This window comes from Neofelis nebulosa, chromosome 2 (genome assembly GCF_028018385.1).
Source record: "Neofelis nebulosa isolate mNeoNeb1 chromosome 2, mNeoNeb1.pri, whole genome shotgun sequence".
In the NCBI taxonomy this organism is placed as follows: Eukaryota; Metazoa; Chordata; class Mammalia; order Carnivora; family Felidae; genus Neofelis; species Neofelis nebulosa.
In genome coordinates this window covers 82,057,193-82,083,755 of record NC_080783.1, presented here as the reverse complement: position 1 = coordinate 82,083,755, position 26,563 = coordinate 82,057,193, and the positions used below count along the sequence as shown (strand labels likewise).

At 43.2% G+C, this 26,563-nt stretch overlaps 1 protein-coding gene across 9 annotated transcripts in view; it reads left to right on the top strand.

The window, feature by feature from the left end:
- LYPD6B (LY6/PLAUR domain containing 6B) overlaps positions 1 to 26,563 on the top strand; it is a 185,804-nt gene that overhangs the window by 133,640 nt on the left and 25,601 nt on the right. For 3 of the 9 annotated variants that reach the window (XM_058715331.1, XM_058715334.1, XM_058715332.1), the window contains one exon: positions 21,988 to 22,057. The exons of 3 other annotated variants lie outside the window; for them this stretch is intronic. The gene's annotated coding sequence lies outside the window, so the exon portion shown is untranslated. Of the gene's footprint in view, positions 1 to 11,882; positions 12,139 to 19,295; positions 19,320 to 20,627; positions 20,653 to 21,987; positions 22,058 to 26,563 lie in introns of those variants that run through there. 3 more of the 9 variants (XM_058715335.1, XM_058715337.1, XM_058715336.1) reach the window with 3 other exon arrangements.

Sequence of the window (26,563 nt, the reverse complement as noted above, 5' to 3'; positions counted from 1 at the left end):
CCTGGAGTGGTGAGGACCCGCAGGGCACTTCCCCCGTGCTGTGGTGTATAACTGGAGTTGGTGGGCGGGGCCGTAGTCCGACCTGATGTCTGCCCCCAGCCCACCGCTGGGGCCACAGTCAGACTGGTGTGTGCCTTCTCTTCCCCTCTCCTAGGGGCGGGATTCACTGTGGGGTGGCGTGGCCCATCTGGGCTACTTGCACACTGCCAGGCTTGTGGTGCTGGGGATCTGGCGTATTAGCTGGGGTGGGTAGGCAAGGTGCACGGGGGCAGGAGGGGCAGGCTTAGCTCGCTTCTCCTTAGGTGATCCACTTCAGGAGGGGCCCTGTGGCATCGGGAGGGAGTCAGATCCGCTGCCGGAGGTTTGGCTCCGCAGAAGCACAGAGTTGGGTGTTTGCGCGGAGCGAGCAAGTTCCCTGGCAGGAACTGGTTCTCTTTGGGATTTTGGCTGGGGGATGGGCGGGGGAGATGGCGCTGGCGAGCGCCTTTGTTCCCCGCCAAGCTGAGCTCTGCCGTCCGGGGGGCTCAGCAGCTCTCCCTCCCTTTGTCCTCCAGCCTTCCCGCTTTCTGAGCAGAGCTGTTAACTTATGACCTCCCAGACGCTAAGTCGCGCTTGCTGTCGGACCACAGTCTGTCCGGCCCCTCCGCTTTTGCCAGCCAGACTCGGGAGCTCTGCTTGGCTGGCGAGCCGCCCCTCCGCCCCGGCTCCCTCCCACCGGTCCGTGGAGCGTGCACCGCCTCGCCGCCCTTCCTACCCTCTTCCGTGGGCCTCTGGTCTGCGCTTGGCTCCGGAGACTCTGTTCTGCTAATCCTCTGGCGGTTTTCTGGGTTATTTAGGCAGGTGTAGGTGGAATCTAAGTGATCAGCAGGACGCGCGGTGAGCCCAGCGTGCTCCTACGCCGCCATCTTCCGGAACTCCTCCCGAAGTCTCTCCTAATGTATTTCAGAGTGATTCTCCTACAAAGTTGATTATCAGTTCTTACCACATGTTACAGATGACAGAACACTGACTTATGGAACTTGGCATTTTTTTCCCCCTTTTGTATTGTGGGGTGAGATAGGTTTTTTGGTTTGGTCACAGCAAAATCGAAGCTTGGAACGTGATCATTCTCTTGCTGTGACCAGCAGAAAAAATGAAGATGTTCTGGGCTCCCTGTATTCTTAGAGCCACATATCAGGACCATGGGGATTATATGGTTGATTCTGACTGGCTCCCCCTTATTCTCACTTGGTGATGCTGACCTTGAATTGGTTTGCTTGTGCCTTGAAGGCATCTACCCACTTCATCCTATAGTATCTAAGACACATGGTATAAAGCTACCTCCAGGGAAGCCATATCTTGCCATTTCAGGCCCTGGATTGTATCGTGGACTAAAGGGAACAAAATCCTTTTTTCTATGCCATCCACCTTACCCTCTGCAAGGACCTAATTTGGCCCCTTCCTTGGCACAGAAGGCTTGCCTCTGTGTCTCCAGATTTGATCATGCACTGGTCTTAGCTTTTCCCAAGTTAATGTGCTGACTGTGGTGGCCTTACTGGCCCTAGGTGAGTGGGATGAGATCTTGGAAGCACCACGTGGAGGTTGGTTAACCTGCTGACAGACAAGTGGCCTGGTTTCATGTGAACGTTTGTGTTTGAAATGCTATTGATAATAAAGCCTCATTTGTTTAGGGCTCTGTGTCCGTTATCTGTTGCATAATAAGAAATCACCAGAAACTTAATGGCCTAAAACAACAACCATTTTATTTGCTCATGATACCGTGGGTCACCAGTTTGGCCTAGGTTCTGACTCATGTTGTCCGGCATCCCTCATGCCACCATACCCAGCTGGTACCTCTGAGGGAGTTGAAAATAGACTTCACTTCTTAATGGAATAGCTGCAAAGAATTCATGGCCAGGTAAAAGTTATCATAGGTTCTTAACTTTGATCTGAAAGCAATCTGAAATTTTTTTATTTTGCCTTAAACTATCCTGGAGTAGGGATGGTATTGTCAGCCCACCTGAGAGAAGTCTGGGAAACAGTATGCTGTGTAACATACTCAAGAATATAATAATGATGATAATAATAGAGATAGTAATAGTAACATCAAATATTAATTTGTTCTTACTACATGTCAAAAGGACTGTTTTAAGTCCTTTACGTATCATAATGCATTTGGTCATTATACAGTCTTATGGGTAGGTACTATTTTTATGCCCATTTTATAGGTGAGAAAACCAAGGTACAGAGAGCTTAAGTAACTTCCCCCAATGTCAGAAAGCTACTAAGTGGCAGAAGTGGGGTTCCACCCAGGCACACTGGCTCCAGAGTCTGCATTAACCCCAAGTGCTTCTCAGGTTAATGGAAATGAAATCTTCTTGACTCTTGGCAGAGTTCTCCCTTGGACATGTAGTTTTTCTAGAGTTAGGGACATTGGCTATTTGGAGAGAGACATAACCTTTCTGGGTATATACATGTGGCCAAAAATGGATCCCTAATTGGAGATAGTAATGACACTTGTCCTATGGAATGGAGACTAACTCTCCTGAAAGAGGGTGTGGGTGGAGATGTCTAGTGATGGTGGTCATGTTCATGGTGTCACTCTGCTCATCTTCTGGGGAGATGTTTGAAGGACGAGAATATTTAATAATGTCCTCGCTAGCCTTCCAGATAGTCTCTTGTTCTTGGCTTCAGGTAATCAGCCTAAGCTCAAAAGAAAAGAATGTATTCAGCTTCTTGTTTAAGGATGACCCCAGGGAAAGGGTGGGTTGACAGCCGCTTCTATACAGTATTTGTGGAACTACATCCAGTCCAGTCTCTAGGTGGCATCAGGTGGTTTATGTAAGGAAAATGACAAATTTTACTGACATTTTTAAGATTACCCTTGTCACCCTGGGCGATGTGGCCCATAGCCCCTTCCTTAGTTTGACAGGTTCAGAACACATTTAGGGGCCAGGACTTTGCAGTTGGCAGAATGGGGGAGACACTCCCAGGCTAAGACTTGAGGGCAGTTATTCCCGCCACCTAGCATCTTCTCCCCATCAGATCTCATTGTTGCCTCTTGGTTCCACAACTAGCCACCTCCTTCTGATGTCCTTGTCCTCCTACTTTGACTCAGGTTAGCATCACTGACTGCTCCCCTTGCTAGGAGGTGTTTGCCACAACTTCTGCATATGTGAGAACCTGCATGGTCACCCTAATACAGACTCCATCTAGAATCGGAGCGGGATAGTCGGCAGTCTAAACGTGCACAGCCCCACCAGGGAGGGTGGAACGTGGGGTAGGGATGATGGAGAGGACCTTGCTGGTTGCCCTCCCCTCCCACCACCTCTCACCTTCCCACACCAGGAACTTCCCTGAAAGCCACATCCCTTGACTGTCAAGATATCCTAGCGATGCTGTCTCCCTACTGGTGGAAACCATTATATTTAGAGTCTTTTCCTTCAGCTAATCTTTTTTTCTAATTTTTAAAATGTTTATTTATTTATATTAGAGAGAGACAGTGAATGAAGCAGGGGAGGGGCAGAGAGAGGTGGAGACAGAATCTGAAGCAAGCTCCAGACTCTGAGCTGTCTGTATAGAGCCTGACATGGGGCTTGAACTCATGAGCCATGAGATCATGACCTGAGCTGAGGTCAGACGCTTAACTGACTGAGCCACCCAGGTGCCTCTCCTTCAGCCAATCTTGAACAGAGTTCATAATCATGTCCTGCGTCAAATACTTTTTCCTTTTGGGGTACTTCCTTTTTTTCTGATTTGAACCAGCTGGGACAGTTTAATCCCCTTGCAAGGGAATGAAAACCTGACAGGCAGGTCTTTACAGCAGACATGCTGCAGACAGTGCCTTACTGTCCGTGGTTACAACTGAATGGTTCAGCCTGTCTTTATGATAGAATTAGGGAACGGAACACCGGCAGGAAGCTTCTTTTGTTTCCAAGGCCTCTGGGGCTATTCTTTCCTGGCTATAAACTTAATTGCTTCCTGGGATGGATCTGTCCAGCAGGCCAGTACCTCGTTAGCTCCCACCGGTGTGGCCAACCCGGACTACCAAAGCCTGCACCTTCGTTTTCCTGTAGGCTTGGTTGGTTGATAAACATTAGCTTTCCTTTGGCTGTGGCTAACATTGCCTGTTTTGGGGCACTGTTGATGCACAGGAGTGGGATGTGAGTATGGAGGATGGAGGGGGTGGGTGAAAGGCAGGTGGGCCTTCTGCGTCAGCGGTGAACGGGATGATGTAGTGCGCTTCGAAAACTGTTTTGCCACAGGGTCCTTGGATGCACACAAAAGTCCTCCTGTTTCCCGAAGGGGGGGTTGAGTCACCTTATCCCCACAGAGGACATTTCAGACATGGTATTAGCCTGAATCCACTACGGTTTTGACTCCACCCTAAGATTGTTGGGTTTCATTGTTCCCCTTTCTCATTGGTTTTATGACCAATGTTGTAGGAAGACAATACCTGAAAGTTTGCATAAGCCTTTCCCCTTTTTTCCCCTCAGCGGTGAAGAGGATTGCTTAACAATAAACACAGAAAGGGAGTTAAAAAAGAGAGAGAGACGAGACAGAACTTTGCTCTAGGCTGGCTCTTGGCAAGGGAGTCTGAGTTGGCGAAGGCATTTTCGGTGGTTAGAATGCACATTTACCTATCCGCGCATGCCTCCCTCAGCTTCTAACCCATAGCACCAGGCACTTCAGCGACTTTCTTGTCATCCTCAGTGGCCCCTCCGTGGAAGGTTGTTATTAGTAGTCCAGCTAAAGCAGAGCCTTTCAAATTTAACCTTAAGCAGCTCTTGCAACTGCACCTTCAGGAAATCTTTCCAGAAGAGAGATGAAAACTTCCTCTGTGTCTAAACGTGGCAAGCCCACGCATGATTCTCCTGTTTTCACCATGATCGCTTTCCATATTTCTACTGTGAACATCAAGTCCTGTCTACTTCTTAGCCATGTTTCCTACCCTTTCTCCAAATGGGTACCTGCTAGGAAAAGGCAAGGTAAGGTGGTTACTCCTATGTGGCAGATCTCCATTAACCACCCAGTGTGGCACCACCAGCTGGGTGATGAATAAATGTCTTTGCACAGGAATATTGCCCACAGCATGTACTCAATCCCAGGAGCCTAGCTTCTCTTGTGCTGTTAAGTTTCAGGTATACTTTGGATGTGTGGTCAAACCTTTTAGTTAAGTTTACTTTAGTCTCAGCAATATATTCAATCAGATTTTTACCAAAATCGCACATCGTATGTACACCTATTCAGTGCTCAGGGCACCTGGGTGACTCAGTCAGTTGAGTATCCAACTTTGGCTCAGATCATGATCTTGTGCTTTGTGAGTTCAAGCCCCACGTCAGGCTCCATGTTGATAGCTCAGAGCCTAGAGCCTGTTTCAGATTTTGTGTCTCCCTCTCTCTCTGGCCCTCCCTGACTCATGCTCACTCACGCGCATGCTCTCTCTCTCTCTCTTTCTCTCAAAAATAAATAAAACTCACACACAAAAAAAAGCCCTATTCCGCTCTTATCCAAAGGAACTCTAATATGAGTTACCTGCCATCTATTAAATCAGTTTATTTTTTGCCTGCCTTCAGTAGCATTTCATTTGTAACTAAACGGTATTTTAAATTTTTTAGTTGAAATATATTTGACATATAACATTGTGTAATTTAAAGGTATAAAATGTTGATTTGATACATTTATATATTGTAATATGGTCACCATTGTAGTGATAGTTAGCATCTCTATCGTGTCACATAATTACCATTTCTTTTTAGTGGTTGGAATAATTAAGATTTAGTATTTCAGTAAGTTCGAATATAACACACCATTGTTTATATTCACTATGCTGTGCATTAGCTCCCCAGGACTCATTTGTCTGCTAGTTGCAAGTAAACAGTATTTTAACATCTCTCTCAAAAGGGTAAATTAGAGTAATGCAACATGGAAAATAGTGGGGAGATGTGGATTAATTAGGAAATGAGAATCCCTAATGCACTCATGGATTTACTCCTGAGATGGGTTATACTCAGAAAGATTTTCAAGTCTTTAAAATGAACTGCCATGTTAGAGGCTTTTGTACATCGGTTTGTGTTTACTCTGTTAGAAGAAGGCCTTGTATTAGTTTTATATAAAGGATTCCTAAAATAACCAAGCAGTGACCAAGAGCAGAGAGCCAGATGCTGTTCCTATAGGATTTTGCTCCACTAAGATTCCAGATGTCCTCTCTGCCAACTCTCCCCTATCTTCTTGATAGTTCTGTGGATAGCTTTCCTTGAACCATGAGCTGAAATGCAGACTTTAAATACAGAGTTCTGATATGTTAGGGAGGAAAGTGACATTGATTTATTTGTTCTGTTTTTGGCCAGCCTGAGGAACCTGTCTTGTCAGGTAATGAACAACTGCTTTTATCCTAACTGGTGACTTCAAGAGAACGATTACTCATCCCATCATTACCATTCCCCTGAGTCATCTAGGCTGGCTCATATTGGTTCCAAATGAGTAAGAGTCTTCAGGCAGTGGACTTGAGGGCCAAGGTACCTGTTTGGTAATATTAGTTATATAAACGTACCTCGGACATGGAGTCATGTCTCATTCTGGAACGATACTTCATAGGTGCAGGTTTCAGCCGTGTGTCTATTTGGTACCTTGTATCATCTGGTATACTCAAAATTGGCCATTATAATGGTCAGTATGAAACGATGATATGACTTACCAGACCTCTAGCCTGTCTGCTGTGGATCTAAAGGGCAAAGATATAGCTATTAAAATGAATGGTGATTTGGAGCATCTCTGCCTGCTTAGTAGTCCTATAGGTTGATCACGGAGTGTTCAGTGGTCATCTCCATAAAGCTACTTTAAGGCCTTGTCCTTGTGATGGTGGGGAGAGCACCTTAACACTTAAGAAGACCTGTGCCATCATTAGATGGGCACAACTGCAAGGCAGCTGGAGTCATTTCCATTTTATACAGATACTACCTGTCCCCTTTCATGGTGCCATTTGTGGCACTGTTCTTGGGTCCAGTTGTATATGATTTGGAGGACAAACATGAGACTGTCCCAGATCAAATTTGGTTAGATGGGTAACTGTGGAGATCAGTATTGACTGGCATATGTGTTCCAGGTCTTTCCAAAGCTCAGTTTATTTCAGAGTTTTTCTTTCTTTTTTAATGTTTTATTTACTTTTGAGAGAGTGTGAGGGAGGGGGAGACAGAGGATCTGCACTAACAGCAGCAAGCCTGATGAAGGGCTCGAACGCATGAACTGTGAGATCATGACCTGAGCTGAAGTTGGACACTCAGCTGACAGAGCCACCCAGGTGCCCTGATTTCTGAGTTCATAATATTTATATTCATTACAGATAGAAACTTAGCTTTGAGTCTTAACTTTGAAGGCTCAGTTGAGCCATCACATGTTTATAGGACAGCTTGACATCTAGAAAAGAAGAACATAAAGCAAAATGCTGAATGCAAGTTTGTGGGTTAGTTGAAAATCCTACCTCTTTTACAAATTCATAACTAATCCTTTCCAGGTTTAAATAAAATCAGCAGTTGCTTTAATAACAGCTATTCTGTCACCTTTCTCTGTCTTTCAGGCACTTGTAATACATCACTAAACAATATCAGAATTAACCCAAAGTACTTTAGACTGAGCTGCTTGGGGCAAGAACCTTGCCTTCTTCATCTTGAATTCCTAGGACCAAGAAGGACCAAGAAAAATAACACCCCCTGCCCCCCATCACCCCCCCCCCCCCCCGAGCCCTGTCCCAACCCTGTTTTATAAGCAGGTATAAATGAAGTAATCAGTAATCATGAAAATAAAGGAAATTGTGATCCTGACACCCTGGCATTTGACAACATGTCCTGTAGTGTAAGTGTTCGGTGGGAGCCAGGGTAAAGGCGGGAGCAGCTGCTCTGGGATTCTTGGATGGGGCCAGCATGGAAAGGCAATAATACATACCCCACGGTGGATGGATTTTTATCATTGCCCCTGATTTCTGTGTTGAAACAGGAAGGCTCAACCCAGACAAATGCTAAGGAAACAAACCCAACTCTTTTATTACACTCTCCAACATTTATAGCCAAGTCCTATTCGATGCCCTTCTCCTTGAGGCATTCTGACAGTCATCTTAATGATTTATTTTCTTTTTCACAACCAAAAAACAAATAAAATATTTTATCACCTTTTGGGTAGACTTGATGTCTTTCTCTTCATTTCATCACTTTCTGGGTCTATAAAATTCCTTGTACCTTTCAGTTTTTATAACTCAAGGAAAGGAATTCTGTTTTTCTCATTTCTTATGTGAAGGCTTACCCCACTCCCGGACCTATGTGGGGTTTTTTTCGGGGGGGGGGGGGAGGGGAAGTAGAGTCTATATCCTCAAGCCTGTTGTTGTGTGTGGAGGGGGTGGAAGAGACGGGGGATGGGAAAAGGGGGACTCGAGAAAGGTCATGTGAATTCCAGGGAAAGGTTTTCAATTAAGAAAAAAATATTTTTTTTTTTAAAGCTGTTCTCCACTATTTAAGGTATAAAAACTGTGGAGCCATTGGTGCTGAAGTGTAGTGGGTTGTACTGGTTTAAGAAGAAAATTCTCTACAGCTGATATTTGCTCTGTGGTTTCTTTCCCATATCTACAGTAAAAGCCAATGATCTGTGTGAGAGCCCACAGCACTGTGATTACCCCTCTCCATTCTGAATTGCAGGTCTGCACCCCAGCTCCCTGCTTTATAGCTGGCAGGCTCAGTTTTTCTACTCTTTCCCCTTTTTCTCATTTCTGCCTCATTTTCCATATGGCTCCTTGCATTAAGGTGTCAGCAGCAGGATATTCAGACCAGTCATTGTGAGTCACAAAAGCTACTCCACCACATGTGGGTTCATAAGGGGCAAAGCTGTTCTCCGGGAAGCAGGGTTTCAAGTCTGAGTTGATGCCGCACGTGAGGGTGTGTAACTGAGTTTAGTGAGTTTGGTGTGCAACTGAGTGGTCTGAGATCTCTGTCTCCTTCCCCTCAGGTCCCTCCCCCATCAGCTCCAGTAAAGACCAGAGAATTGAAAGGGAATGCAGGGTCCTTACCTTCAAGGATCCTTCGAGGAGTTGATGATTAGTTTTAGGAAGAATGGGAAAGCATTCAAAGAAAGGAATAAAGACTGTTGTTAAGTGGCTGGTGCCTACATTCCGGACCCTCGTGTGCCTAGGCCCCTCTGTCTGCCACTGTAACTTCCTGCCTGCCAGACGTGTGACTTGTACTTGGTCATGTTAACTATTGATTTTTTGCCCTTACCTTAATTAGTTGACTCACAGACTTCCAAACTATGTCTGATTTTTGACTTTGGAGGGGTATTTAGTCTAATCAGGTAAGTAGAGATGATTGACGGCACTTGTCTGATAGTCACCTACATCCTAGCATGACAGCCAACCCGTGGATTCTACAGAAGGCGGTAATATTATAACCCTAAAGGGTATCACCAGTCATATAGGATGCATATCTGACAAACTTTAAAATTAGGGTAGCACCTGTCCTTGAAACCAACAGTAACTCTACTAAAAAGAGACCTTCCCCTATACACACACCGCCTATCCCCATGCCTTGAGACACCCAACGCTCTTTGCTTTGAAATGTTTCCTTGATTTTCATCCTCAGTTGAATTGTTTGGGGAGATTTGAAGTGGATCAGTAGAGCTGTGTTTGCATTTTTCTGGAGCGTGAAAAATAGTGTTTCGGTTATTACATGTGGAGAGATGAGGCAGCAGATGTACAGCCTGGTTTTTAGATTGCAGGTGGAATCGGCAGCATCGGTAGTTAGAGCAACGGCCCCCAAGCATGTGAGCTATGTAGATGCATTCTGTGCCGTGTAGACAGAATAAATCTGGGACACCACAATGTGGTTTTCCTCCCATGCCTTTCTGACCACTCCCCATTTGGTGGGAAAGAGCTTTTGTTTTTCTACTGTTGGGCCTCTCTTTCCATCAGATATGTAGCCAGCTGGCTGAGATCGCAATTTACAAAGCTGGCTGGGATCCTGTTGTTGGTGTCCTGGCAGGAAAGTGATGTTTATTGTAATCGGGCACCTTCATTGTTCTTTCATCTGGCCATTTCCTCCTGTCTCTTACTCTTCTTCATTTTTTGGGGAGTCAGTAGCATTGCTTTTTATATAGGAAATGGATGTAAATGACCAATGGCAGTGAGATCGCTCATGCCTTGCTTTTTGGCTTAGAGGGTGGACATTTTGGGAGTCAGTAGCAAGAAGCTTTGCCGTGGGGTCCACAAGGGGTTGGGATAGATGGCTAATGCTCTGAGCCAATCTCTCGCCTGTTGGGCACTTTATTGTGCTTTCCCTGTCACGAGAGACTTCAGTAGGTGGTACACAGAGCCTGTTTACAGGACCGATAGTGGTTCAGCTAAATCTGCTGCCCCAGCAGCAAGAAAGCTCAAAGAGTGTCAACTTCTTACACTACCTGGCTCTGTCTCCTTCCTCCAAGAATTTCTCTGCTGCCACAATCAAAAGTGGAAAAACAAAAATTAGAAGGGAACTAACATTTATTGAGTACTTAACTATAGTTAATTCACTTAATTTTCACTGTCCCTTATTTCCTTCTCACTACTGTCCTGAAATTTAAAGTGCACTGTCATGATTTACGGATGAGGAAGTGGAGACTCTGAGGACTTAAGCAGCTTGTTGAGGTTAATCAGTTCCTACCAGTGGTGATGAGAACCTAAGCTCAGGATCGGAACGAGGGTTCCCCGACTCCAGTTAAATGCAGAACATACCACACCTTGAGAATGACTTGTGTTCCACTGGGGGCTAGAGACTTAAATACTCCGGCTGAGAAGCAATTAGGCTTCCAGCATAGCCTTTTATGCAGAATGCAGCATATAGGCAGCTGTTCCTTGTTCATCCCTTTGTTGCCATGTAGTAATGTCAGAACTTTATTGAAATTGTAAAATAGTAGAAGGCATCTTGTCACCGCTGGGATCTAGGGATCAGCGCAAAATTAATTCACAGTTTCTGATCATCTCGCCCTCTCCTGCCCTTCCCAGATGAGACTACACCGTGCTCCCTATGTGTCATGTCCTTTAGCCCATGACAAATAACATAATTGATGAAGTTATGCAGAAGCTATATCCTGTTCACAGAGCAGTCTGTCAGAGTTAGACTCCGCATCCCCAGCAATTTGACAAACACTGGCAGCTAACTCACCTTGCTTTTGAAATTTTGTTTTCCTTTAAACTTGAGAAATGCCTTTAATGCTTTCCTCCCGATACTGATACATAGGAGACCTGATCTTCTAAGCCGAACGACCGTTTTATGAGGTCCTGGAAGCCTGTTGGTGGTGTACGTTATTCTTTCTCAACAAAAGGTGTGTCCCTACACTTCCTCCAGCCAGTAGGTCTGGTCAATAAATCCATCAAAGGCCAGGCCAGTCTGGACAGAGCAGGCTTCACACCTTCCCCAGTGGGATGAAAGGCAGCGCTTTAGAGCTCAGTGGGATGGAAATTACTTTTCTTCTCCAGCTCTAGAATAAAAGTGTACATCTATCCGTTTTCATTCTTGTCTGGCTCTACAGTGGGCAGGAGGTTACTTACTGTTTCTTCATTAGCCAGTTGGTAAATACCCAAGGTTGGAGGTCAGGAAAGAGCGTTCTGGCTGTGCCCACTGAAGTCAGACTCCTCCACTAGTGGCAGACAAAAGAGAGAAGTATGTGCTGGGGGGCCTGCTTCCCTTTCCCACAGTTATGCTTAAGTGCCATCGTTCAGGAATAATTGAATGGGAGGTTTGTGCCTCCGGTTACCAGGCCGGGGATCAGAGACCCTTACTTTATCCTGACACAATTACAGCTCTGTGACAGGGATTAGAAAGCTCTGCAATTATGCAGATGAGTTACAAAGGCCCCAGGAGAGATTTCACCAAGTCCACCATCTGAATGACTGTCGGTGAGCTGATGGTGCCGATGACCACATTGTGTTGTGAGGTCTACAGCTTTTGTGTAGAATTGCTCATGAAGCACAGAGAGCTGTGTCCCATATTTTAAGGAGATTTTCTATTTCTGACAAGGGTGATTAAAAACAAAACAAAACAGGCTTTATTGCTCAGATCAGCATATAGGCCACAGACATGATTCTCTTCCCTGGATTTCCAACTGGGTGTGTTTCTGTTTGCCACGTTGGTGAGTCCTGGAAAGGTGAGTTGGATTTGTTTTTTGTTGTTGTTGTTGTTTTTTTAAGTGGGCGTTCTGAATATGGAAGAGTTAATCAGTTCACAGAGAGCTGTTAATTCATAACTCACAGCCTCTTTCACCACTGATGTCATCGGAAGCGAAGTCATAGTCTCCTTGGGATCCACCCTGAAATGGCCCCGTGAGAGAAAAGGCTCATCTGGCAATGGCCGGTTTGTATGCCATCTGTGTGTGCTTGGGTTGTCCTCAGTTTACAGTCCGTAGCATGGTTCCTTTAGGGGTTCTTCTAGTTAGCTGAGATAATTCACAAAGCTGGCAAGAAATAGTTGAACCTAAGTTAAAACAGAGAGAGCTGTATCTTCAGGAGACCTTTTCTACCAAATTCTATCACCTTTATTTATTTTTCCTGACAAGGAGAACAGGAGAGGACACACCAGAATTGTAGTCTGTCCCTTTGTACCTGGCAAGAAGGTGGATTCTGGTCTGCCTAACTTTTCTCTGGGAAGATTTAATCAGCATTTGCTGTCAAAGAAGACAAATGTTCTAGCTTTGGTGAAGACACTTTGTCTGTCTTGATAAACACTGTTAAGGTGACGTTAGGCCCTGTGTGAGAAAGTGAGGGGAATACTTTTTTATGATTAGAATACAAAAAGACAGATTTACAAGGGGCTCTGCCAGGCCTTCTCCCTCTAAACTTCCTGATTCAGCGGGCAGCACGGTCTCCGGTACGGCATTATGTGCTGTTGTACAAGTGAAACCAGCGAGTTTAATGATTCTCTGCTTCTGGGTCATAATTCTTCGGAAACAGTGAAAATTCCAAACCTGCAGCACTTCTTTATCTTCTCTTTCTCAAGGTGGCTTTTTTTTTGGGTGGTGCTGGTGGGTTGGTTGGTTTTTTGTTGTAGTATGGGGTGGGGGGGGGGGTCGACCTTAGATGGTCTTCAAAAGGGGACTAAAGTGAGGGAAAAGGAGAAGTAAGCAAATATTGAAAAATGAATGAGCTGGAGAAGAGTGTTAAGCAGACCCTTTTCTGACTAGAAGCACCTTATGTTTCATTTGTTGGTGGGAGGCTTCCCAATGAAACCAGCTCCTGCTGCTTGGGCCCAGCCTGGCCATGTGTTTCCCCATGGCGGCCCTTGGCTGCCTGGGCTGGCCCGCTTAGAGCATTGGGGACCGGCTCTGCTGTAGGCACATGAACGGGCCTGGAGGGAAGCCTGGGTGTCAAAGGCTGTGAAATGATTTTGTTTTCTGAGTTCTCAGTGGCCCCAATTCTTCTCCCTCACCCCCAACTTTACTGAGGTAAAATTGGCAAATGTAACTGTCTATAAAATTGACAAAATTGTGTGAAGCTGTACAACGTGAGGATCTGATACATATATGTATGCATTGTGAAACGATTACCACAGTTCTGTCAGTTAACACCTCCATCTTGACCTCACAGGGTTGCACCCCCCCCCTTTTTTTTTTTTTGGCAAAAACGCTTAAAATTTACTCTTAGCAAATTTTAAATATGCAATACAGCATTATCAACTATGGTCATCATGCTCCACGTCACAGTGCCAAAACTTATTTCTCTTAGAAGTGGAAGTTAGTGCCCCATTTCCTCTATGCCCCAGCCCCTGGCAACCACCATTCTACTCTATGATTTTGACTTTTTTCAATTCTACCTATAAGTGATGGCATACAGGATTTGTCTCTCTGTTTCTGGCTTATTTCACTTAGTATAATACACTTCCACTTTCATTCATGTTGTCACAAATATCAGGGGTTCCTTTTTTATGGGTGAATAATATTCCATATGTATATGCCAAGGAAATGAATACCATACTTTCTTTAATTCATTCATCCATTGACGGGCACTTTGGGTGTTTCCAGATCTTGGCTGTGGTGAAGAATGCTGCAGTAAACATGGGAGTACAGATATCTCTTTGAGATCATGATTTCATTTCTTTTGAATATATTCCTAGAAGTAGGATTGCTGGATCATATGGGAGTTCCATTTAATTTTTTGAGGAACCTTCATACTGTTTTCCATAGTGGCTGAGCCAATTTATATTCCCACCAACAGTGGACAAGGTTCTCCTTTCTCCACATCCTCACCAATACTTGTGTCTTGTCTTTTTTGATGACAGCCATTCTGACAGGTGTGAGGTGATATGTCATTACAGTTTGACTTGTATTTCCCTAATGATCCAATTTTTTAATTGTATTATTTGGTGTTTCGCTATTGAGTTGTACGAGTTCTGTATTTTGGATATTAATCCCTTAGCAGACATTGCTTTCTGAGTGTTTTTTCCCATGCTGCAGGTTGGGAGGTTGCCTTTTCATTTTGTTGACTGAAGTTTCTTTGCTATACAAAAATGTCCCTCAGGTGGTCTTCCTTGCCCTGTGACCTTGAACAAAGCCCTTCAAGGGCCTATCTCTGCTTCTTCCTCTGTTTGGGGTGACATTAGACTAGATCCGTGGCTTTTCAGATGTTTTAATCTATGGAACCTTTCACGCATATGAAATGTTGTAATCTAGTCTAATAAATGCAGTTTTACAAAATCTGACCTATTCTCATTTAAGTGTAGGTGAGGGACCCAGAGTTCCCCCTACCCCACTCAAATCCCCTTAATCTGTCAGAACTCCAGCTGTCCTGTGGGGCCACCTCCATTCCAATTTGATAACAGGCTGACAAAATGCAGAAAGTCGCATTAATGCAAGGCCTAAAAAAAGCGGGTGATTTTACCTTTGTCAAACCTGAAGACAGTGTATTTTACAAATTTTAAGTCAACCAACCTAAAATGGCTTAATCCATCATAAACTTGAAAGCACCATTCTTCTCTTTTATATACCCTGTTGCTTGTAACCAGAGTATTTTTAGCTTTGCTGTTGTTCAGTGATGTGCAAATGAACGTGGGCGATGAATTCTGTGAAGTATACCCACGTCAACATTTCACGATGCTAGCCCTTCCCCCACCCCCGCCTGGATTCCAGAAACCCAGACTCTTTGCCGCACCCCCCCCAACCCTGTACTATACAAAAAGTATATCAACTTTCTCAACCTCTGCATTGATCATGTCAGTCTCCCCGCCAAAATAACCGCATTGTTTGAAAGACCAAAACTCAGCTCATGATACCAACTTTCTGAAAGTTCCATGATTATTTAATTTCCTCTCAAACCCTATTCCCCACTTCGTTTTAATATACATTCTATTTTGGTAAGTCATTATTTCCCCCAGTCTCTGCCTCCAAACCTGTGGTCATGCTCTTTGCCCATCTCTGTCTGTCTTGTTTTCCCCATAAAGACCCTTCATCCTTTCTGTTGCCTATAGCTCACCCTTCTGGTCCTTCCATGCTCCGTCTTCTCCCTCCCATGGTACTCAGCAAGGTGGCAGCATGGTGTGGCAGCAAAACCACACAACAGGGAGACCACACTAGAACTACAATCCTGGAATTCTCCCACTTATTCGCAAGATGTCCTTGGCCAACCCCCTTGACCTCTTTGGGTCTCAGTTACCTCATCTGTAAAATGGGGTTAATATCTCCTTTGCCTACCTCACCATGCAGTTGTAACAATCAAAAAAAGAATTATAGGTGAATGTGCTTTATCTAATTAGGGACTCTTCATTTTTCATTTTTGTTCTTAAATAATAGTAGGGTATTGTTATTTTTTTTTTAATAGTAGGGTATTATTATTCCTTACTGTCTCCTCCTATAGCACTTGACCCTGTACTCACTGCAGTCATTTCATGTGTGATATCTAGTCTGGCCAGTTCTTTAGGTCAAAGATTTTTCTTAAACTTAAAATTTAATTCCAGTGCAACTTTACAGTGGTTATCACAGTGCTGATCACATATTAGGTAGTTCGTGTGGATTTGTTAAATGGAAAATATTGGAGGTCAAAATTCCAAGAGCCAATCATTTTTGGGTGCTGGCAGAAGAGGTCACTTAATTATCAGAGGATACTTGAAATTCTGGCATCCTCCCAAAACAAGACTGAAATTCTAAAGATTTAAAATGGGTGTGGAAGATCTTAGAAGCAGGGTAAATAAGTTATCTGGGTGAGATACTCTTTTGAAGATTAACTGAAGGTAGAACTCTGTTCTGGGACCAGTCATAATGAGGCTGGCAGTCAGTCCTTAGTCAGCATAGCCTTTTAAAAACTTGGCATGCTTGGGACGCCTGGGTGGCTCAGTCAGTTGAGCGTCCGACTTCGGCTCAGGTCGTGATCTCACGGTTTGTGGGTTTGAGCCCCGCGTCGGACTCTGTTCTGACAGTTTGGAGCCTGGAGCCTGCTTCGGATTCTGTGTCTCCCCCTCTCTCTGCCCCTCCCCTGCTCATGCTCTGTCTGTCTCTGTCTCAAAAATAAAACACTAAAAAAACAAACAAACAAACAAAAAAAAAACAAAAAAAAAACAACTCTGCATGCTCACAACGAATAAGGAGAAATTTCCAGTGAGTGAGGATGCCACCTGGGCTGTCAGAACTGCACCAGGATTCACTGAGGAGGCTGTGTCTCCGAAATAGAAGAGTGAGTGCTGTTAGTGTCTTAGTAAGTGGAGGGCGAATACTTCTTCATGGAAGTGAAAATTACTTCACTTTGAATCATCAGGGAAGATACCATTTTTTTTTTAAATAACTGGAATAACTTCAGGAAGATAAGGTGAACATGCTGGTATAAACTCTCAGGGGGCAGGAGAATGCGGGATACCTTTCACTACACTGGAGATTTAATTTGAAATGGGTAAGCTGGTGATCAGTAAAACTTGATTTCCCTGCCTCCAAACTTGACTTAGTGTGTACCTGATGCTTCTGGAAGAAATGAACTTGTTGGCTGGTGAAATTTCTTTTTGTTTCTTTTTTGAATGTTTATTCATTTTTGAGAGAGAGAGCAAGAGATAGAGTGTGAGTGCAGGAGGGGCAGAGAGAGAGGGGGAGACACAGAATCAGAAGCAGGCTCCAGGCTCTGAGCTGTCAGCACACAGCCCGGCGTGGGGCTCGAACCCATGAACCATGAGATCATGACCTGAGCTGAAGTTGGGTTCTTAATTGACTGAAAAACCCGGGTGCCCCTGGCAGGTGAAATTTCTGAGCCAAGAATTGGGGACATGGGAACTATTAAGTGTTGGAAATCCTCAAAGTACCAGGCTATCCAATCCCTAGTTTAGGATATGGAAACAGAGCATCAACATAATAGGCTGCAAACCTAAGTGCACCCTTTCATTTATTCTGGGGATATCTGTGGAAAGTCTTACCCAGGCTGCTTTTTTTTTTTTTTTTTTAAAGAGGAAACATTTTTCCTGAGGCATTTCCTCTACTTGGCCAAACTAAATGTGTTAGATCTGTTCTTTTCAGATTTGCTTATTTCTGGCATCCTTCCTGCGTGGTTTCAGCATAAATAATACGCTTCCCTACCTACTACAAGCTATAGGAATCACTAGCATTTTAGAAAAGTGATGGTGGTAGAGTTAGTAACAGTGTATAATCCATTGTTTCCATAGCAACTGGTGCATGTTTGCTGTTTGTACACGGACTGCCTTCATCACTCTATTCAAACCACTTTAGAGCATGGACCATGTCTTAAATTTTTATTTCTGGTTCCTCATATGGTGCACAGTAGGTGTTCAAGAATGCTTATTAAATGCATAAAAAAATAAAATGAAATAAAAATGACTAAAATGAATTTTAAATGTGTATATATTTTTGAGATACACATATCTGCAGATATGTGTGTATATATATATGTATGAATTTTCCATTTTAAAAGTTTATTTGATGACTACTTTCTCAGCTAAGAAAAACCTCCAAAATAAATGTGGATTGATTAAGTCAAAACATAACACTTCTAATCCAATACTCAACGTAATTACCCACATGAAAGGAGGCCAGATAAGTGAGGAATACATTATGTGACCATGCTGCAGCTGCAGAACATTGCCACATTTTCTTAGATTTGTCCTGCAGGCCCAGTGAACCCAGGCCTAAAGGAATTCTTATGACAGCTCTCCCAACTGTCCTTCATGAGCTACCATTGCCAAAAGCTATAGAAAGTTAAGCAAAAAGCCTAAGCAGGGGTAGCAATATTTAAATATACAACCACCTAGTAGCCCTCATTTAGCTATTAGATTCCTGCGGTTCTGGAATTTTCCTTGAAGGATTTCATAGCCAAATCAAGCTCATTGGAATATTGATTATTCTTGCCACTGCTTTCTCCTCACGGAAGCTCCTGATTTGATGTCAGTTTGATACTTCTGTATATCAACCTCTATCTCTTATATAGACTTGAACCTTTAACTGTTTGGGGTTAATGGTCAGAAATCAGATGTTGCTGTAAAGTATGTCCTGAGAACTGGCCATGTCTTCTCTACATTCTAAGTGTACTATATAACGTGCATATCCCCTGTGCAAGTTTTTTTTTCCCCCTTGTTAAATCCATTGTCTCATAAAATGCTCCTTAAAATGTGCCTTTCACATCTCCTTTCTTCATTTCACAATAGTCAGCAAACATTTGGAGCCCTGCTCTGTGCCAAGCCCATTGCTGGAGATGAAAGACTAGACTAGGCCTGCCTTCAGGGAGCTTGAATTTGGTAAGAGAGGGAGATAGGACCCCCTCCCTTTGTGCCCACGTTCTTCTCCCCATTGAAGAATCTGACCACCTGGTCCAAATGGCTGCATGGGCTTGTGTGGCATTCAGGGATTAGCCAAGTGTTTTTCGGTAGACCAATTAAACGAAATCACTGAGAAGAATAATTAGGGTCCAAAGCCCCAAACTTAATCTCATATTAACCTGGAAAAATAGCAGCAGTGATTGCCATCTGCTGACATGCCACCCACAGACAGACAGTGAATGTTCTAGGCCAGCCAGGCCTCCCATGAGCAGGACCAGGAAAGTACCCCTGATTAGAGCAATTAGAGCAGCTCCCTGGGCCGGTTCTTAATTTGCTTAATCACACTCACTTCACTGGACTCTGCCTTGGGCTTAGGGAGTTTTAGGGGAAGAAAAAAATGCAAGGTTTGGGGAAAGAGAAAGGAAACAATTTGAGAGAGAGAATTCAAATTCTCCTCTCTAGTCAGTTTAGGGTTGGCAGAAAAGGAGAATGACATCAATGACAAGGTGTAAATACGAGGAAGCTGATTTGGCAAATGGGTCCTTTGAGTCTTGTTTGGGTGAGAATCATTGAGATCACAAAAGGAAGCAGCTGGTAAGTTCTGGAAACCTTTTTGTGTTAGCCCAGAATCTGAATAATGCACTAAGTGGAGTGTAGTGCATATATTTAAATATTTATGTATAATTGGCTGTTATTTCTTAGCCTGCTCCGCCATGGTCCCATGACTTGATACCCTTGCTTTTAAATGATCGTTTTCGGGGCGCCTGGGTGGCTCAGTCGGTTAAGCGGCCGACTTCAGCTCAGGTCACGATCTCGTGGTCCGTGAGTTCGAGCCCCGCGTCGGGCTCTGGGCTGATGGCTCAGAGCCTGGAGCCTGCTTCTGATTCTGTGTCTCCCTCTCTCTCTGCTCCTCCCCCGTTCATGCTCTGTCTCTCTCTGTCTCAAAAATAAATAAAAAAAAAAAAAAAAAAACAACGTTAAATGATCGTTTTCTAGATGCTAGAAAGGCATTGTACAGAAAAAGAGAAGAATCCTAGCATACCAAACAGGGAAAATGCAGAAGGAGACCAATTTCAAACCAGAAATCCATCATAGCAAGCTGTCTTTGAGAAGTTTTGAAAGTACTCTAGGGTGGGGACCGAAATGGAGGCGTTTGGAATTGGAGCCCAATTTAAATTCTATCTATGACTGACTTTGTAGTCTTGAGCAAGTTACTTATCCTCTCTTTAAACTTTAAATTCATTGTCAAGTGGGGAGGACAACAGTGCCCACCTTACAGGGATGTTGTAAGAACTAAATGAACTAATGGTGTTATAGGTACCTGACACCCATAGCCTTCAACAGATGTCAGCTTGGAAAAGGAAGTCATCCTGCAGGGGGACACATGGAGAAAACCAGCCAGTCGCTGGAAAATCGGCTCTCTGAGAGAAGGAACTTTATTTTAAGCACTGATGCAATGGCTGTGAACCAAGGTGCTCCATAAATATTGATTGAATAACTAAATAAATGTAGTAAGTCCATTTAGAGTGTTTAAGTTAGGTTATTGATGAAATTAATGTGCATTTTAAATGACTATAAGGAAATAATGGGTGAAAATTTCAAGTGTGGCAAAGGTGTACTTTTGAAACTTTTAGCCAGGAAAATGTTCCTTCTCCCTTTGCCCATCAGGGACACAGAGTTTGATTCCATTTTTTTCCCTAAGACCAAATGATTTGGGGAGCGTTTTTGTAACATTCTAGATGGTCTCTTCCTAGGTGCGGATTCCCAGTTCTTTTGCTGTCCTGTTTGGATTGTGTAGGAGTGAGAGAAGCACACATTTAAACTACTGATGATAAATACTCTTCCATTTGCTTCCAGAGTGTGACAATTTAGTATCCCCTTGTGATGGAGGGCAGAGGCTCAGAGGTGCAATACCTCTCTCTCATATGTAAGTAGGCCCCACTTGGGGGGTCTCTTCTGAACCAACAAGCCATGGGCTACTTGGTTCTGCCCTTATCTGTGGGCAGTGTCTTCCTCTGGTCCCTGGGGTTTCAAGCTTTTGCACAGAGGGAGGGGAAAGGGATTGGCATTCTCCACCTAACCCTAGCCTGAAGTCATTTCTTACACCAGACGTGATGAACAAATACTACCTTTGGAGGAAGGTATACAAATTTGCCAAAGAAAGGAATGCAGTTCTGGGACCTCCTAGCTACAGGATTATGTAAATCATTCGATACTAGTAAAGCTTAAGTTATGAAAGTAATTTCCATTTGTAGTGCAGCTAATTAGTCTAAGGAAATGGTGGCAGGGGATGTGTTCTATAACTTCTCAGGAGGTAGCCCTGGCTCTAAAGAGAGAGTTTCACACTCACCTCTAAGATGTTACAGGTGGATAGCTAATATTTGAGTTCGTAAGTTCATACTATCTTCCAGACATTATTCTAAGTGTTTGAGACATATTAAGTCACTCACTTGAGGTCATTATTGTTTATCTCCTTTTTACAATGAGGAAACTGAGGCACAAGGAGGTTAAGTGACTTGTCCAATGCTTGCACTAACTTTTAACGCTTGATTACGTGTAAGGAAATGGAAATCCTGAGAAATAGACCAGGTATAGAAAAATATTTAGCTTGTCACTCAGCCAAAGAGCAGGAATCTGCCCCTTGCTTTAGGTGCACAAGGAACCATTGCTTCCTTTCCTATGGAAGCGAGTCATAGCCCCCTCTTACCATGAAGACTTGATGCTAGGGACTGAGAGAAAGGGTTCCCAGGCTGCTGCCTCTTTTCTACTTGAAAGCCTGAAATCTGGAATCTCAGAACCTCTAACGGAGTCATGGGGATGAGCTATTTCTAATATTTCAAGGAACCTAACAGAAATTGTTCACTTACGGGCAGCCAAACAACCTGGGCTAATAAGTATATAAAAACATTTTGTTTTGCGTTTGTCAAAATTATATATCATGTTAATAATTTAGTTATCTTGTGTGGGTCAGATACTTTTCATGGCAATTGTATGTTTTTAATCTTAAAGATGGGTAACTATCTTCTACATATGGTTTAGCTAAATCATTCTAAACATGGAATCTAGGGTCTGGAGTAGGGGCAAAATAGAAATGGACTTTGGAGATGGAAACATTAGCCCCTATTGGACTATCGTGCAGAAGATGTGTTGCTTATACTCAACAACCACAACATACTCAAATGGATAGCATGTTTCTCTTCTGCAGGAAGGCAGTGCTTTCTACATGTTTATCTATCTTACCTATTTTTTTCTGTTCTTACAGATCACTGTGACCGTGTTCTTACTAAGGTCTCGGGGAGACTTTACTGATGAAATCTGTAAAATGTAATCAGGTTGGTGAATTCTCTGATGTCCACATCCCTACCATCACATGATACACTTCAAAGCCAAATAAAAAATGCTATTTTGTGTCATCTCATCTTTGGCTTTTCCAAGCCCCTGGTCCAGTAGAACTATTGAGCTTTAACTAGATGGTAGGTACTCAATCATAAACTATAGAGCCAAAAGAACTCTTTGTTTGAATTTAAATTTTGAGTCTTTTATGATTTATGTGGGTAAAAAAACCAAACCAATAAAATGGGGTATACTCTGAGAAGTCTTCTTCCTACTTTTGCTCCCTCTTGCTATTTTTTTTAATGTTTATTTATTTTAGACAGCTCGAGTGGGGGAGGGACAGAGAGGGAGACAGAGGATCTGAAGCAGGCTCTGCACTTGCAGAGCCCGATGTGGGTCTCAAACCCATGAACCGTGAGATCATGACCCAAGCCGAAGGTGGGCACTTAACTGACTGAACCACCCAGGCACCCCTTATACTATTTTTTACCCTGTTGCTTCACCTACAGTTCATTGCTCCTATTAGTTTCCTGTATATTGTTACTGAGTGTATTTATGCATATATAAGTAAATGCATATGGTAATTCTTTAAGTTTATTTATCTATTTTTGAGAGAGAGAGCGTGCACCCACAAGGGCGAGCACATGAGCAGGGGAGGGGCAGAGAGAAACGGAGACAGAGAATCCCAAGCAGGATCCATGCTGTCAGCACAGAGGCTGACGTGGGGCTCAACCTCATAAACCCATGAGATCATGACCTGGGCTGAGATCAAGAGTCTGATGCTTAACGAACTGAGCCACGCAGGCACCCCCATATAGTAATTTTTATTGTTTTCTCTCCAACACACAAAAATAACGTGATATTCATATCTCTATATCTTTCTCCATTCAGATATATATGTATATATAATCTGTATCCTAGGGCTTTTTCACAGCATCATACAGGGAACGTCTTTGCTGTGTTCTATTCCATTGTGTATGTAGAGTTTTAAACGCGCACACACACACACACATACACACTCTTTTTGATGGACACAGATTGTTTCCAATCCTTTGCTATTATAGTGCTGCTATGACTCTGATGACAGTGTATCATTGTGCATGTGTACAAGCCATCTTTTGAAGAAATTCCAAGAAGTGAGATTTTGGGTAAAGGGTAAATACATTTAAAAGTTTAATAATGTTACCAAATTGTTTCTAAGGGGTCATCTTTCCACAATCAATGTATGCAAATAACTGGTTTCCCATGGTCTCCTTAAAACACAGAATTAGAATACATTTTTATATGAGACTAGTCAAAATCTGAAAGTTTAAAGTATACTTTTGGTTCTCATTTCTCCTATTTGAAAAGATGCTTAACTTTTCTCCTGGTGTTTAAAGACCATTTTGTTTATTTTTCTATGAAAAGGCTGTTAATGTTCTTTGCTTATTTTTCTGTTAGATTGCTGATAATTTTCTTATTGATTTCTAGTAGCTCTTTCCATATTAGCGAGATTATCCATTGTTTTGTCTGTGACATAAGTTGAAAAAAAATTTTTTCCAGGTTGTTACTTGTTTCTCGATTCATACTATCTTTTGGTCACACATAACTTATTTAATGTAATTGAATGTATCAAACTTTAATTTTATACTTTCTGAGTTTTGAATTACAAATGGAAAGGCCTTTCCCCCCTCCAAGGAAGTCACTCATATTTTGTTCTGGTACCTTAAGAAAATTTTATTATGGAAAATTTTAAGCACATTAGAGAAATTAGGATAATAACAGATAATAACAGATTCCCATGTGTATTTGAGTGTATTTCTGGATTTGCTGTTCCATTTGTCTAACTACTCATGTGCAAATACTATGCTGTTTTAATTACTATAGCAATAGAGAATGTTTTAATGTCTATCCAGAGTAGTTATTCCCTAAATGAAATAGTCATCTACTCCAAGTCATGCTCTATAAAAATGGGAGAAAATTATAGTTGGTAACCCAACCTCCTCAGGTCAGGGATAGACTTGATTTAGAAGTTGACAAGGAATGGGAATTGTGCGAGTGAAGGCGGTCCCCAAGGAGAGTAGTACTATTAACACACTATAGGAAGGTAAATAGTAATTACATAAGAGCATGAAACTCAGGGCAGGTCCTCAGCTAGAAGGTGGGACGAGGAAGAGGAACCCACGGAGGAAAAAGGACATGGGTCTCGTGGTTGAAGCTTGCTTTGCCCTTTTAAATAGCCAATCCTGGTTCTCTTTGGCAAAGTCGGAAGGCTGATAATAGAGAAGGTGGAAATATTTGCTGTATTCGTGATCCGGGGAACTGATCAGAGACTTGAAATCTGTCGCACAGCAACAGCCCGGGTGAAGTGTGGCAAGGAGCCCATGCTGTCATTCTGCTCTGGGCAGTTCACAGGTCTGGACTCTGTGGGCAGTCTGTGCATAGACTTGTGTCTCTGTGGGTGCAAGGGTGAACCCCCCCCCTTCCCCACCCCCCATGCATATCTCAGGAAGGGCAGTGAAGATGATACTTCTCAGCCTTCTTTCCAGGAGACAGTACTAAATCTACCTAACAAGATTTTTTTGCTGAAAAAGATCTGAGAGCGAGGACTTCTAATACGAGTGCTCCTTGGGGGGCGCCTGGGTAGCTCAGTCGGTTAGGTATCTGACTTCGGCTCAGGCCGTGATCTCACTGTTTGTAGGTTCAGGCCCTGCATTGGGCTCTGTGATGGCAGCTCAGAGTTTGGAGCCTGCTTCGGACTCTGTGTGTGTCTCTTTCTCTGCCCCTCCCCAACTTGCACTCTCTCTCAAAAATAAAAACATTACTAGGAATTCTCCTTGGAAATACATCCAAAGTATTTAGTAGGGTCAAATCATAATTTCTCCCCCCTTTGAAATGCACATATCTGCTATACTCTGTCTATACCCTCATAAAAGCCCAGAGAATGTTAAGATGGTCAAAACATGGGGAAAAGGCCTAGGTTTGGAGTGGGTATAGATACTGAACCTGGATCACTGCTTTATGACTTCATTCCCCAGCAGACACCCTTAATAGCCTTTGGCACAGCCCATGACCTTCTCATCTCCAGTTTCCTCTTTATAACCTGCAGATGAGCATAGGGAACCTACCTTTCACAGGGATGTATGGGGAAGATTAATTAGTTTTCGATGGGAAAGTTCTTTGACAATCAGTCATGTGGTATAGTGTGCTAATTTGAGTCTGCACAGCCATGACTTGGGGTAGCAGCCTGCTGCCCAAACCCTGACACTAGAGGGTAAGTGGAAATCGGTCTGCCTCAGCGTCAAGGATATGGACTTTGCAAATTGAATGAATGTGTGAAGTCAACCTTAGTCAAGCATTTATTCAACACCTATTAGCTGTCTGCCCTGTGCGAACAGTATGAGGCAGTCATAGTGGGTGCTGTGTGCATTGTGTGTGTGGGGGGGTTACCAAGGAGTGATAAACCTGAAATGCAGGCACTGTACTTACTGCTAGAGTGGTTATTACCCACAGTGGCGAACAAAAACCCAGAACTGCAACTCTGGACTAGAAATAATCTGCCACCAATAGTGTGAGCTCAGCATCAATTACAGTGGGCTCCATGTTCCGGTGTACTGAGTAGTAAGTAGGGTCATGGGTGCTTACTCAGTTCTTCACTTTTCAGGTGCTATCCTTACCACATCCCTAAGCTAGTCTTCCCCTTAAGATGCTTTCAGTGAAGGGAGTCTTTGGATCCACTAACAAAAGGGAACTAGAAAAGACTCCCTTTTTTGGCCTTTTTGACTTTGTTGTTGCATGCCACTGTTTTAAAATCTACATTCAAGGTGTGCTTTAAGTACAAGGTAAAAGGGACTATTTTAGGCATTATCACAGAACACTTTCTCTGCCAGTAAGGAGTTTTATGGTCTGGAAATTGGTACAGAATATGGATGAGATCTCCGTGTACATTTTGAGCTGAACTTTTCCTCCACCCTCTTTCAGTTGTCCTTGAGTTGAGGGTAGGAGGGAATGGAAGAGAAGGAGGGGGAAAGAAAATTAAGAAAGGTGGGTATGAGTAACCTTGGGAGGTGAAGTAAAGGGCTTTTCTGGGCAAACGAGGCTACCAGGAACATTATTCCAGTAGGAAGGTTTGGTACCACAGAAGATGAGACATTACCAGATGCCTAACCAAAGGGGGCATTTCAAGAAAACATAGTCACGTAAAAATTAGTGTTGTTTCTCAAAATGTAAGATCTTAGGAAGGAGACTATAGGGCAAAGCACCATTACATTAATATGGGATTCCAGTTTATAGTGGATTTATTATACTCAAGTACACTTACATTTCTGTGTAGATATTTACAGGTGCTACAATGCAATAGGAGGTACTATACTGAAACCTGAATGTTCTAAGGCTTCAGTGGGCTTCAGTACTGTGTCCATGACAACGTGTGTTCTTTTTTCTCAGCTTCTTGATTGAAGTTCAAGAATTTTGCCTATCCTCTGCTTACTTATTTTTTAAATTTTTTAAAAAATTCATTTCTGAGA